We start from the raw sequence: 15,022 nt of genomic DNA, 5'->3' as shown, positions 1-15,022 counted from the left end.
TCAAAACGTCGAGAAAAGCAAACGGGGTTACCTCTCCCTACGTTACATTCTATAACATCGTCACAAAGCCGGGCTCAGTGTATACGATGCTTACGATTTTAGTAGCGTCTGGCCCCTATACATCGTACTTTTCCCGTTAACAAAGGAGTCGCGCCGGTCGGTTCGTTCTCGAGATTTAGCCAGGACAGACTGACGGACGGACACCGGTGAGAATTTACGGGTCTACGAGTTTTGAAAATTGCGACCCAATTAAATATTAAGGCAGAAAATATTTTAAGCATTTTAAAATAAAATAAATAAATCTATTTTTAGATAGAAGATGAAAGACAGTTAATTAATTTTTATCTTCTCTTCGAGGACTAACAATAGAATCGAGAACAAAATAAAATTGACGTGAAAAATCACGCAGCTGTCCCGATGTTTAGAAATAAATCATGGTCGAGAAAGTAGTTTTTCTATCAAATTTTGCTCATTCTTGTCGAGTAAACAACAATAAATTCAAATATTGAAATAAATTAAAATTGATTTTTTTACAATGGAGCCATTTAAAACGGCCAATAAAATATTCGAGTCGTCCGCATCCAATCGCTTTACCACGCTATGACGTGAGGAATATTAAACGAAGTATAGGCTTAAATTTGTTATTGTAATTCGATAAAACTATTAGAAAAATATTTTAAAACTCGTTATTTAAAAAATCACGTCGCATTAAAAAAATAGAAAATGCAAAAATAACTTTATTCGTGTCCGCTAAGTACTGTACAATACGTTTAAAATATCAAAAGTCAATTAGACAATTATTCGTGTCTGGCATTCGTTTTAGTTTCTTCTGTAAAATACGGAAATAAATAAAAGATAAAAATTAGATTTATAAAGTTAACTCTTCCGTATTTATTTATGCCGTAAACTGAGAATTATTTCATTTTTAGAGTAGGGTGTGATTTATTTCATTACGGCAACGCGGGTGGTCGGCCGACGGGGCGCTTCCCGGCACAATCTTTACGGCAAATTTAGGTGTTAGTGGAGACCAACTACCGGAGTTCGGTGGTTTAATCCACTCGGCCACTGATGGCCGAGTTTTACGGTAAACTTAGTGATAAGTAATTAATTATAGTAAAGAAATGATTCGTTAAAGTCTGTTAATTATTGTCTCGTCTCTTACGGAATATATATATCAGAGAAAGTATGGTGATCGGTCAAATTTTCAACCTCTCCCCCCTTTTTTTACATTTCTCCACGTTTTGACACTTCGCCAGCCCAAAAATGTAGAAGCAACCCTTACAAAATTCTGGGTGTAGTGGTCTATTTTGCATTATATTAAAGCAAAAATTTTAAGACTTGGCAAATTTATTTCTATATGCGGGGCATCGATACCATTAAATTTTGGTAGTTAAAGATCGAGAGGGTGAGGAGATAAAGAGTTGTCACCTGTCGTATCTCGAGTGGGATCGGACTTAATGAAAGTTTCACTGGTTATTAACGTTTGCAATTTGTTTAAAAACTTACTCCGGATCCACAAATAAGCCTTTTTCTTAAAATTAACAAAAATAATAAGATATAATTAAATGTAATTATTAAAAGTGTCGAATATTTACTTTTATGTACAAATATTAACGAGTTGGTTTAAAGATTTAAAAAATGACGTTCGTTTGTTTGCTCGACTGCGCCTTCGTGTGTCCGCTTTCGTCGAAGGTGTTAACGGAACCGAATATCGCGTATTAAAAGATTTTTCAATTGTCTCCGGATGCAATTAACGAAATTAAATAATTAATTCTTATAAAAGTTTTCCTAATTGTCCGATTCAATCGCCGAGGATAAAATTTTCTTTAGTGATTAATAAACGAGAGAGAATTAATTTAACTGTACTCGTAAACAGTGAATTATAAAACTTTTATAATTTCGCTATATTTTTTGTATTTTATTTATATAAAAGTTTTATTATAAGTTAATGAGTTGTTTGCCTTATCATTTATACAGATTTACATTAAATATTAATTTAAATCTAATTATTGTGTTCCTTTCGAGACTGGTCATCGTGTAGGTTCTAGCGTTAGCCTGTTAAAATACCGAATTTGTAATTTTAAATAATTTTAATATATTAAAAATAACCACTTTTATTGGCCACTTTTTTCGAACTTGGGGTGAGTAATGTTAGGGCTGGCACCATCCCCACATCGTACGCTGCATTTAAACACGCGTATTATAATTAAATTATAAATTTGGTTATGTTTATCGGGCTTTAGGGTGGGAAGGGTGGTGGTTGGAATCGCCCCCTAACACATCGTCCAAAAATTCTGGAAAACGGAAGTAGATAGAACGAAACAGCTTTTGCTCTAGAATCCTATTTAATTCTTCTAGTAACGTACGGTTGGGAATTTTGAAATTTCACAAGAATATAAATATATATTTGAGTATTGTGTACTGTGTATTGGTGTGTTTATTGCGTATTGTATGTGTTACGCAATGCGCGATACGCATAAATATTGTTTGTGTGTATTACGTGTATGTATTTGTAGAACTGATAAACAGAGCCGTCTCTTGTTCTGTTTATTTGTATCGTACAACTGGCGCGAAGTAAAAACTATGTAAAACGGACCAGTTACAAAACGCGACCCTACCTAAACGGAAAATAAATTTTGGAATGGAACAATTTCCTTACGTAAAGTAGGCTACTACTATAAGCCATAAACCTTTCTAATACGGAAGCGGGATACGGCTTTCTAGGTAAGTAGAGTTACAGTTTATAATTTTTTTATTAGTTAATGTTGTACCGTACTTTTATTGTGTGAAAATTAGTTGCATTAATCAACGTTTTGACATTCCAAGAGCCCAAAACTTTGAAAAAACCCCTTACAAAATTCTGGATGTATATATGTTTGCGTGCCTACGTGGGACATCTATTCTGCATTATATCGCGGGGCTGGATGAACCAAAAATGTGAGTTAATTAACGAAAACATCACCCGCTATAAAACGAAAATCCAAGAAAATTCTGGTGGGTACCTTAGGTTCCGTTTTAAACAGGTTTTGCTGTATTAAAATGCTTAAATCTGTCCGTTATACGTGTCTATAATCTCGAATTCATAAGGCAAAACAGGCATTATGCCTATATTTTCTCATAGCTCTAGCATACAATGTAGGATTATATTGTTGTAAATTCTAATCGAGTCGGTAATTTAATCTGTACTCGATATTGACATTGCAGCAACTTTTAGTGTACATAAGAAATTTTATAGGTCTATTTATTCCCGGATTATTGCTACTACATCCCTAATAATCTCTACTCGCGTGACTTGGCTAAAAACTTTGATAAATGTCTAACAAACTGATACTGATAACTTAATTGAGAAAGTGTACAAGTTTTAAAAAATTAATTTAAACATATATTATAATTATATTCACTAATATTCGTCTATCGTAAGTGATTTCCAAAGCGGCGATACTACCCTCTCGAAGGCGATAGAAGACTCGAGGGAGTGCCGAAGACAAAGGATAGTGGGAAAGAAAAGGGGAAAAATTCATTTCGAAATAAAAATAAACTATAATACATGCACTAAAGTTTGGTAAACACGGGTCCATCGTATAATAAAAGTAAAAGAGCATCCGTCTCGTTTAAATACTGTATACCTTTACGTCAAATTGACGTCATTATCACGCTTTCTCATAAGAAAACTGTAAGGATGACGTCAAATTGACGTAATAGCGTACGTTATTCGGATAGAACGAATGCCTCTTAAATTTATAAAGGGAAAATAAAAAGACGGGGTTAAAGATAAATAGCGATACCAATGATTTTTGCTCGAATTTTATCTTTACACGCTCGAATTAAAACTGAAAAAAAACAGTGTAAAATTCAATAATTATGCACAGGTGGAGCAGAAAATAAAGGCGATAAATAATCATATATAAATCGCCGTTATGATTCATACTACAAATATTTGGCTATAAATTTTTAACAAAATCTATTATATTTTTCACATCATTAAATTTGATATTTTATTTACATATATATGTATATATATTAAATTCATTAAATGTTTCTTTCAAAAAGATTTATTAGATCAGACAAGCTTAAATGGAAGAGTGAAGTAATTAACTTTTTTTCTCTTTTATTTTTGTTTTTTTAACTTTACACTTTAATCCGTTCAGTTAAAGAAATACCTTTCCACACTTAATGGTGTTACGTAATTTTTATAAAGTTTTTTAATTGTGAAGACAATTTTGACATTTAATGAAAATCTTAATCGAATAAATCGAGAGTGTAAAATAAAAACATTAGTGACGCCATTGTTGTAGGTCATTTCACTTAAAGTTCGACCGTCCTTATTCCCTTAGAGAAATTATGATTAAATTTAAAATATTCTTGATTATAATCTGACAAAATTTAATGTAGATGTAAATTATAATTTTTCCTTAATTACTTAAATAATTAAAGAATTTAATAAATAAAAGTGTCTTCTATAAAACTATTTAGTTTATAATTTTTTTTTTTAATTATTGATGAGTAAACTCTAAAGATTAAATCAATATTTAAGTAAATTGTAAAATCCAAGTTTGTAGTGTAATACGGTAATTCAATTTCAAATTAAACCAATCGGCTTCGATTATTTCCACACGTTTCCTGACGCAATAATGACGTGGGGAAAAAGGCTCGTTTGCGCTTTTATGTAATGGAATTGGCGCGAGTTGTATTTTTGGATCTTATTTAAATAATTAAGTGATTAAATAGAGAAATAATATGAGGAATGAATGATATTTATGCAGTTACCCCGAGCTTAATATCGTCACTCGCCATGTTTAAATTATTGTGGCGTATCATTAAAACGAATAACCTTTGGGCAATCTTTCGGCTAAGTTAATAATGAGAATAGATGGGAAATAATTAAATTAATTTTGTACAATGGCGATGGAGTATCGTCTACTCCGCATTTATGACATTTCTAGTCTTCGCCTATTCGGGACGGGACGTTGAGAACGCGCGCGGGCCCGGAATAGAGAGGGCCCCTTTCGCTCTTTAGCCGTTCCCTTTAGTTGTTTGTTTGTATACGTGGGCCATCTGCCGAAGGGAATGCCTTCGGGGGATTTTCTAATGGAAACTGTTACAAACGCCAAGGGGGAATCGGGAAACGCTACGTGGCCCGCCCATTGGCCAGGCGCGAATCCATCACCAACTACCGGTGTTAGGTGACTTTACCATTCGGCTACTGGTGGGCCGTGGACCCTTTATATTTCTGTTATCTCGAACGAGTGAAATACGTAGAATATTTTCCTTTATTAATTAATAAAAAGGCGGATTTTATTTTCTATTAGTAAATATAACGGAAAGGGGGAGCAGGGAAAATCCCTAGCTCCCTCTTCTCGACGGCCCTAATCGAGAGTAATTATATTTAATATTTAATTATTATAATTTCTTGCATAAAGTAAATTATAAGAATGCATATTTGTTATCCGAGTTTTAGTTAAGAGAAGTGCATCGAACTATCTGCCATTAACATCAACAACTAGACGCGTCGGAGGTTGAATTCAGCTTGTCGTACAATTATTTGGTTGTTAGTTATAAAGCCGAAGAGGGGTCTGGAGAGAGAGTGAGAGAGAGCTGGGATTTTCCCCTGACCCGAGAAAAAATTTAGGGGCTCTTAGTCATTCCTACTCCTATAAAATTAAAGTTATTTTTACTAACAGAAAATAAAATCTTTCAGACTGCATTTCATTAATAAAAATACATTCTACATATTTCATTTGTTCAAAAAACAAAAGACTAAAGGGGTCCGCTGTATCCCGGGCCCCATACAAACTCTGAAGTTCTGTTTAACTAACCGATAACCAATTTAAAATTAACAAAATTATGGCAAAGTTTTACTTTTTTTATGAAATAAAACCCATCGATTTTCTATTAAAAATTTATCTCGAAAGTTACTTACTCAAAAAATTGATTTAAAAAAATTGTTAGCTTCAAAAGATAAAAAAATCAAATTATCTTAAACATATTTTATAAACGTTTTTAAGATATTTAAACTTTAAAACATCTAATTTTTGTACATAAATAACGTTAAATTGCTTTTAAAATGTTTAATATTTCATATTCTTAACACATTCGTCCGAGGAATAACGTGATTTAGGGAGAAAAACGTATTAGGGGCCTCTAGCAAATTAAATTATTAAAGTAAAGGAAGTAAACGAAATAGATATTGTATAGGGGCTCCAACTTCCTCGGGAGTCCGGGGTGACTGACTGTCACTGTCTCACTTTTTCGGGGACCCGGGGCAATGCGCCCTTTACCCATTTCTTCGGGGACCTAGTGGAATTCGCTTCTTCCTCCCACCTTCCGGGCCTCTCTGATTCTTAAAATAAGTTGATATTTATATATTTTCCAATGATAAAAACGAGTTAAAATGTATGAACACTTTTGGCAGTTTGTAATTTTAACTGGGTTGGTGATTATAAATTTAAATAAGTAGAGGAAAACGCAGCCAGCTTTTGTTAAGCGAACGAAATCAATTTTTCTACGTCCGCGAGTACATGGAGTCGGCGAAACATCCCTTCTGGGTCCCTTACATTTACAATTTTAAAATCGTGATTACAGTGTAATGTTTTAAAACCATTTTTCTTCGATGCCATCCGAGAAAATGCATTAAAGCAAACGATATTTGTCTTTCTTGTATAGATTTCCACACGAGGAAATATGTTCCAACGTGATAAAGAATAATCCACGTGGCTTTGGTGGTAAATATTAACAAAATGTACTCAAAATCGAAATTAAAATGAATCGCTTTTCTCTGCACGATTTCGGTTTCTAGGATTTAAATTCCATTAAAGTTTCGCCGTTATTTTTATTAAAAAATCTAATACAATTATTAGAATAATGATTCGTCAATCGAATTTCTTTAGAAAATTACAATTTTAATGAGTTATTTTTGCTGGAAAAATAATCTAATAAATCTATCTCGTTCGGAGAACGAATTCATTTATCTTGAATAATTTAAAAGGAAAAAACCGTATAGACTAGTAAAAGTATTTTTATTTGAAATAGAATAGGATTTTTACTTTTCCTGCTGTCATAGAATACAACATACGTAAGGGAGGTGAACGGTCAAATTTTGACTCTCCCCTTTTTTGGCATTTCACCAGCCCAAACACGCAATAACCTCCTTGCAAAATTCAGGGTTTATGTTTAAGTAGGGGTGTGTATTATTGGTTTTACACATATTTGTATAAGGCAACCAGACATATGGGCAATCTATCGAGGTTTTTTTATGGGAAACTGTTTCCTATTTGGGTGTTACTAACGCGAAAATCCGGAAACTCCACGTGGCCTTCTCATTGACGAGGTGCGAACCCCGACCAGTGTTCAGTGATTTTATCCAATCGGCCGCTGGAGGAAATATGTGTATGACGACGTTTATTCTGCATTATACGGGGTGGTTAGAATTAAACTGACGGTACTCAGACACGAGTGGAGTTGGCTGTAGTGAACCGAATCGAATGGAACTCTATACACTCGCAATGCGGACTGTACGGGAGGAGAAATAAGTGAAATGTGGCGCTGTAAAGGATGAAAATTATAAGACAATTGGACAAAATATTATTAAAAGAATAAAATTACATTTTAATATTTGCAATATATGTAACATTTCAGGAGGAATCTATAAGATGTATCGCACTGTATTAACCTTCGGCAACGAAACAGAGTGCACACGATGTTTCAAATAACCCTAAAGCCAGAAGCATACATTTTTTACTGAACAGTGCCATATTTTTTCCTGGTGCCGATAATTTTAACTAATTTTCCCCTAAATTTCTTCCCCACGCGTGTGTACCGAGTTTCATTCGATTCGGTTTAATAGAGCCGTATCTGAGTAAATCAGTTTAATTCTAACCACCCTTTATCTTGGAACCGAATGAATGAAAAATTTCAGACTTGCAAGGTTTATTTCTGTGCGGGGACATCGATGCTACTAAATTTAGACAGTCAAAGGCCGAGGGGTGGAAGATAGAGAAGGGTCACGTGTCATATGTCGAGTAGGGTCAGACTTAATCAAAGATTTACTCGCTTACAATTTTTAAAAAATCTTAATCCTACTCCCGAAATTAAGCATTTTGCCTTCTTATAATAATTAATAACGTAAAAGTTATTTTTTAGTAAAATACGTAACAGATGTCACTAGACGTAAATTTAACTTTGTGAATTTATGTCTAGCGCTATCTTTATTAATTATATACCTTATTCTGTGTATAGACCTAGAATAAAATGCAACTGTAGTAGATTGAAAATGATTTACAGGAAAATGGCAGACGGTGAAAGCCGAAGGAAACTCTGATATTATTTTTTATTCATACAGCATTACATTCCATTTATTAAAGCTATTTTTTGATGATATCCTATAATATCATTTGATAGCATCCATTATTATTTTGGAAATTCCTTTAGTAAAGTATAAATGATATAGAAACGTTGATTGCCATATTATTTGAAGTCTTTTCGAAGTAATTTCTTCCTTTGAAAATAAATTATCGGTAGAAAGTCTTATTATTAGCTTTAATATACATTTTAAAATGTCTTCTCGACGGCCCTAATCGAGAGTAATTATATTTAATATTTAATTATTATAATTTCTTGCATAAAGTAAATTATAAGAATGCATATTTGTTATCCNTAAATTTGATTTTAAAAAATATAAAAACTTTAAATAATTCAAGAAAAATATCCTCGTTTCGCTTCAATTATATACAAAATTGTATTATATTTGGAAAAAATAATTTAAAGTAAACAACACAACAAATATACGAAAAAAGTGTATACACTGCAGAATAGACTATATACTGTACAGTAGGCCTATATAATACTGTGCCATATATAGCTGTATATACAATGCGGTATATATACCACGAAATACAGTATAGAAAAGAATTTTAAACGAGCAATTACTTACTGTGACATCGTCAATTTTTAATTATCTTTCTTAATTTAAAAAATCACGCGATTTACGATCCAAACCGGAAGTTCGTATATAATTCGTATAATCAGGGTCTCTGGCTCCTAAGCTTTCTATATCCGGTCTCGATGTTTATCTATCTAACTCCGTTCTCGAAGGACAGACGGGCACACGGACGGACAACAACGAGTATTTATAGGTTTGCAATTTGAAATTTGCAGTCCAAACTAACTTATACACAATACAAAACAATAAACAGATTTGTTACGAAGATGAAGAGAAGAGCTGGCATTGGATAAAAAAAAGAATAAAAGGATGACGATACAAGCCGATCCCAGTACATAAAAGGAAAAAAAGCCTGGTAGAAGAAGACTTCTACCAAGACCTCTGGAGCAACGAGGTATAGAAAATTGGGAGTCCCTATACATTATTTTACAACATCATAAACTAATAACGACTCGTTGTAGATACAGAAATATTTACAAATTATGACAAATAAAGCGATAAAGCAAAAAGTTAAAGCAATTTTGGTACCGGGTCTCGAGGTCGCACTCCTCACGTGCCCACTGGAAAATCCGGCATTAGTTTCCAGTTATACGCTATTTCATATATGTATATATTTTCTTTTTGGTGACTCTTTCAAAAACATATAAACGAGGTTTTACTTTACTTCTAAATACAATCTATTTTATAATGTATGGAATCTAATTTAGAAAACAAAATAGTATTTATATCATTTTTATCGGGCTGCAATTTTAAAATTGCCTACCCATAAATTCCCATCGCATCCACTGCCCGTTTGTCATTCCTTAATCTCGAGGACGGAATTAACTAGATAAAAGCCGAGACCAGATATAGAAAGCTTAGGGGAACGATGCCCGAGTAACATTATTTCAATTCAAAAATTATCTTCAGAATGGAATTAGTTAAATGACAGGCACGACTCGTTAACAGAAATAGCACGATGTACAGGAGCAAGATACTACTAAAATTAAGAGCATTGCGCATTTAGATCTAAAAAGTTGCTGGTTTTGTACAATAAATATTATTATTATTTGTTATATTTCAGAGATATATATAAGTACTGGAATATCATTCGAGATATTCACGTGTACACTCAATTACACTTTTTTTTCTTTATCTCCCGTGCTCTTAGACACAAACATACTCAACCTAATGGGTCATTTGTATACGCCATTGTATCTTCGGATCTTCGGATGTAAAAATGTCTACACACTTTCTGTACATTATTTTGTTATATTAGGATGTCGACCAATCTCGTTCATAGTCCCATACATTTTCATTTATATATCACCAAAAAAAGATATTAAAAAATATCAGTTTCATATTTTCTTATTTGTTCAGTCACACATTCCCAGTTGCCATATAACTCATTTCTTTTGTGTATCATATATCAAACTCGAACTCCCCATCCATAAAAACTATAAGCAAAATAAATACAGCATTAAGCTATCGTTGACTTACGACATTAACTTTATTCGAACTATTTGCAGTTTATAAATTTGAACACGATTCATTTATAGTCACGTTTTGCCAACAAAGTTAATCTGTATAAATATTTTATTTAATTAACAGGAAAGTATGAAAGTGTAGTGTTTTATTTACAAGTTAGGAGACTATACATAATTTATCGCGGTGTAAGATGCTCGTCGATAGAAAATTTATGTAAAAATCTACAACTCGCTCTTTAAATACTTTAAAAAATTGTATTGTTTTAACTTATAAATTCTTTTCCAATTTTAAGTAACTTGTAAATTTTCTCCATTAATTTAAATGGAAGCGAGTATTTTTCTTGGAAAATTTTAACCCCAATGTATAAATTAAAGCGGGGATAAATGGTGCTAAACGAATTAAATTCGATTAAAATGACGCAATTTTGCACGCCGTTGTCGATGATATTGGCCAATTTCCTTATTCAATTTATGTGATTTATGAAAATTTATTTATTTCCATTGGACGAATTCCCTCATGAAATGTAGAATGCGATTTGTCGAGATAAACGATGCGGTGTTTGTTTTATATCAAGTATATGAAAATAAAATTTGTCTGATTATATTTTAATTAATTAATCTAATTTATTATTTATAATTATTTTATTATTAATTACGGTAAAACTTGTGTAAATCGGAATGGCGCGGTACCGAATATTATAAGCCTTTGACGAATAAAACTAAATATTATAGGCCTATTCTGAATAATACCGAATATTATAGGGGTTGCGTCCAATAATAATACATATAAAAGAATTAAGTAGTAAATATTAAATAAGATTGGTAGAGCGTATTCTTTTTTATTTGGGACTAATTTATGAAAAATTAATTACTTTCGTAAGAAAAAAAGAAAGGGAATCTCGGCATTGGCGTGAAAAGTGTTTAAATTTGACGCTATTAAGTCTTACGTGTGAGAGGATGTCGGTGAAAACGAATAAATAATGTAAAGAAAGAATATTATATCATGTTATTAAGCTAAATTAGTGGAATGACGAATGTCGTTTTCCAATTTCCTGCTTCAAAAAACGAAAAGAAAATAATACGGGTAAAAATAAAGAAAATTCCTAAATACAAATGTTTTTTTCTTTCTTGCTTCAAATACATAAATTTAACTTTTAGAATTTGGAAAATAAATTTAAAGAAATCTTTTGCTTAAAATATTTTTAAAACACAAATAATTTGATAACGAATAATATTTAATAATATTAAATTTCCTAATAAGATTAAAATAAAGTTTGCCTTTTCGTTTCTTCAAACGTGTGTAATATTTACGTAAGAAAAATCTTTAAAGTATAAATACACATAAGTGCGTAAGAACATATACGTAAACTCTATATGTACTTTGTAATTAAAGTGTAATAGTTTTATATTTATAACGTTATGAATTTTAAGTCAATTTTAAAAGAGGAAAAAAAATTAGAATATGATGTTGCATCTTATAAAGAATAAGAAAGAGTTTAGAAAAGTTCCATTATACGACGAGCAATTATTTTATTGTGACAACGCCGGGCTGCAATTTTTAATTTAAAATATATGCTCTCCAACTCAAACTAGTAGCGGCTAGTCCCTGTACGTCGTACTTTTCCTGTTAGCGATATAGTCGTGTCGGTCATCTAACTCCGTTCTCTAGATTAAGGAAGGGCAGACAGACAGACAAACGACGGTGAAAATTTGCACATCTACGTTATTTTCAAATTGCGGCCCAAAAAGTCCAGCCAGGAGTTTCGTAACTTTTCTGGCAAAAAAGTTAAAATTGTGTGTCGCCATTTCTTACGATATGTTGCTATAGAAGCTTTTCATATTATTAATTATTATAAAATGCTAAAAAGATTAATTTTGAAGGTAGTGACGAGTTTTATAAATAAATTTTAAACGCTAATAAGGAATAAAGTCCGGTCCCACTCGAGGTACGACGCGCGATTCCCCTCTATATACTCACTCCTTCGACCTTTAACCACAAAAATTTAATAGCATCGATACCCCTAATACACAAATCTCCCCGCATAATTTCAGAAATTTTTGACAAAAGTCACAGGAATTATTAAGCTTCAAAGCGAGTAACAAAATCGTACCCCTCCACACACAAACATTCTTACAGAAAAGTCCCCCCAACTTTTCTTGCATTTCTCGAGGTTTGAAGGTGCCCTTAGTACAAAAATATAAAAATCTTCGGGGGTGATTTTTGACCCATCGCTATAGTTTCCCTCTGTTATATGTAACAGCCAGAAAAGTAAAATATATATATGTAGAAAGACAATGAATTCCCTTATCTATTCTCTCGATGTGAGAGTATCCAAGGAATGGATGAGAGAAAAATGTGAAAATATATGAGCCCAAAAGAAAAAAGATAGCTGACAAAGGGATGATGCAAAAGCTTTAAACTCGGCACTGTCCATCAGTAGACCGATTCATAAGATTCAAAAACTATACCGGTCGATTTATATTTCTTAAATATAAAAAATAATAATAAAACAAAGGAATTTTTATCAAATAAATTCAAAATTACAGACACTTTATTTATATTTTTATCATCAAAATATCATCAATAAAAAGTAATATTTAAGCGCAGTACCTGGAGATGAATTAGTACTTTATTAAACGTTAAAAATGTTAAATATAATCGCGCTGTATCGTATTTCTAGGTGAGTAGTTGTGTTAATTCATACAATTTGAAATCTGTGATGTCTACGTAAATTAAATCTTTACTTTCTTCGTTCTGAAATCTTGCGACTCAAATTCCATTCGCCCGTAATTAAGACAGAAGGCCGAAACTTTGAAGTCCGACGGCAATGCGTTTTAACGATATTTTAAGGGGTGACTCCACCCCTACCGTCCTCCTCTCCTCCCGATAATCATAATCAAATGTAGAATTTAATCGTAATGTCTATAGGAATGTGTCGGGATGACGGGGATGGCGTGTAGGTATGATGAGAATGGAGTTCTGGAATGGTGTGAATGGTGTGTAGGAATGGTGGGAATGGTACGTAAAATTGACGAAGATGACGAGATGATACCACCCCCATTCCAATCTCAAAAAAAAAACATAACAATAAACGAGTTTTTTTAATTTTTTTAAATTTATTAAAATTATTTAAATGTACAGAACATTCGTATTTGTTTCAAAAATCAAAAAATGTACCTTCTAACAGTGAGCCGACAGTAACTAATAATCAGTACTAAAGAGCAAGAAATGCGTTGATCACGTCACTAAAATTTAGCATTGATTCGATTTTTTCTTTCACTTTCTTCCTTCTTTATCCGTATTTATTGTCTATTTTTAACTTCCGATCTTCTTTTATCTCTCTAAATCTCGAGATAAGTCTTCTTCGATAAAAAACAAAACTTCTTTTGTCGTACGTCTCCTCGCTTTAGAATTAAATTAAAAGTTTCGCCAGATAATAAAAGTAAGAAGTAAAAGCCAGCAATTCGCATTCTTTCATTTTTAAATTAAGAAAAAAAAATTGTATAATTATATAAGGGAAAAGGAACCCTAATTTCCAGCCAATTTCTTAATTTTTTTTTTAACTCTTCGATCCATTGTCTCGATACAAATTCTTTCGTCTTTTCCTTTTATTATTTTTACTTGGCTTATTCATTTCCTGCATTCCATTCTTTGTTCGTACGTTTTCTTTATACAAATTTGTTTTGGGGTATTTTCATTACCTTATTATATATTGATACCGGATCCATTTTCGTTTAATTAATTAATCATTTGAAACCCATCGATCGACTTAGTCTTTACTTTTCCATCTCTTGTAGAATATATAATATAGGGAAAGTATGATGACCGGTCGAATTTCGTACCCCTTTTTTTGTAATATCTTGACGTTTTGACATGTAGCGGCCCCGAAGTACAAAAAACATCCTTACAAAATTCTGCGTATGTATGAGATGCGAGTGTATAGATGTTTGCCTATGGCGTGCGTATGTTTACGCGTGTAGATGTTCGGGTGTCACCGTCTATTTTTCATTATATCTCACGACTGAACGAACCAAAAATTTTCAGACTTGACAGATTTATTTTTATGTATGGGGCATTCGTGCTACTAAATTTTGATAGTTAAAGGTCGAGAGGATGGGGAGATAGGAGTCACGTGTTATATTTCGAGTAGGCGCTAACTTATTGAAAGTTTTACTCGTTATTAGCATTTACAGTTTCTTTAAAACCTTGCTTTTACCCCAAAAATAAGCCTTTTGCCTTCTTATAATAATCTATATCTATATCTATATATATATATATATATATATATAAATGGACGTGTATGTCCCTATATTTCACTTTTTCGCCAAAACTACACATCGCACGTGAATGGTGTTTGTATGTGGTGGTAGCCCCGAGTCTCCATTCGTGCTTAGGGGTGGTTGCGTCTCGATAGCTATAAGGGTGCGGGAGATATGAGGCTGAAAGTGGTTGAAATTGGCTTTCTATTTCGAATGTTTTGTTCGAATTTGTTCGAATTAAATTAGAACATAAAATTCGAATATTGGTTCGATTATAGAACGATTGTAAACGTTCCAGAAACGTTGAAAATAGTTCGTTTGACTAAACGTAAAAATTCTCTAATTAGTCTGGAAACGG

Source organism: Centruroides sculpturatus, unplaced genomic scaffold (genome assembly GCF_000671375.1).
Source record: "Centruroides sculpturatus isolate CEXI.00-Female unplaced genomic scaffold, Cexi_2.0 scaffold26, whole genome shotgun sequence".
Taxonomy (NCBI): Eukaryota; Metazoa; Arthropoda; class Arachnida; order Scorpiones; family Buthidae; genus Centruroides; species Centruroides sculpturatus.
The sequence above is the reverse complement of the archived record's forward strand: the minus strand, read 5'-3'. Positions refer to the sequence as shown.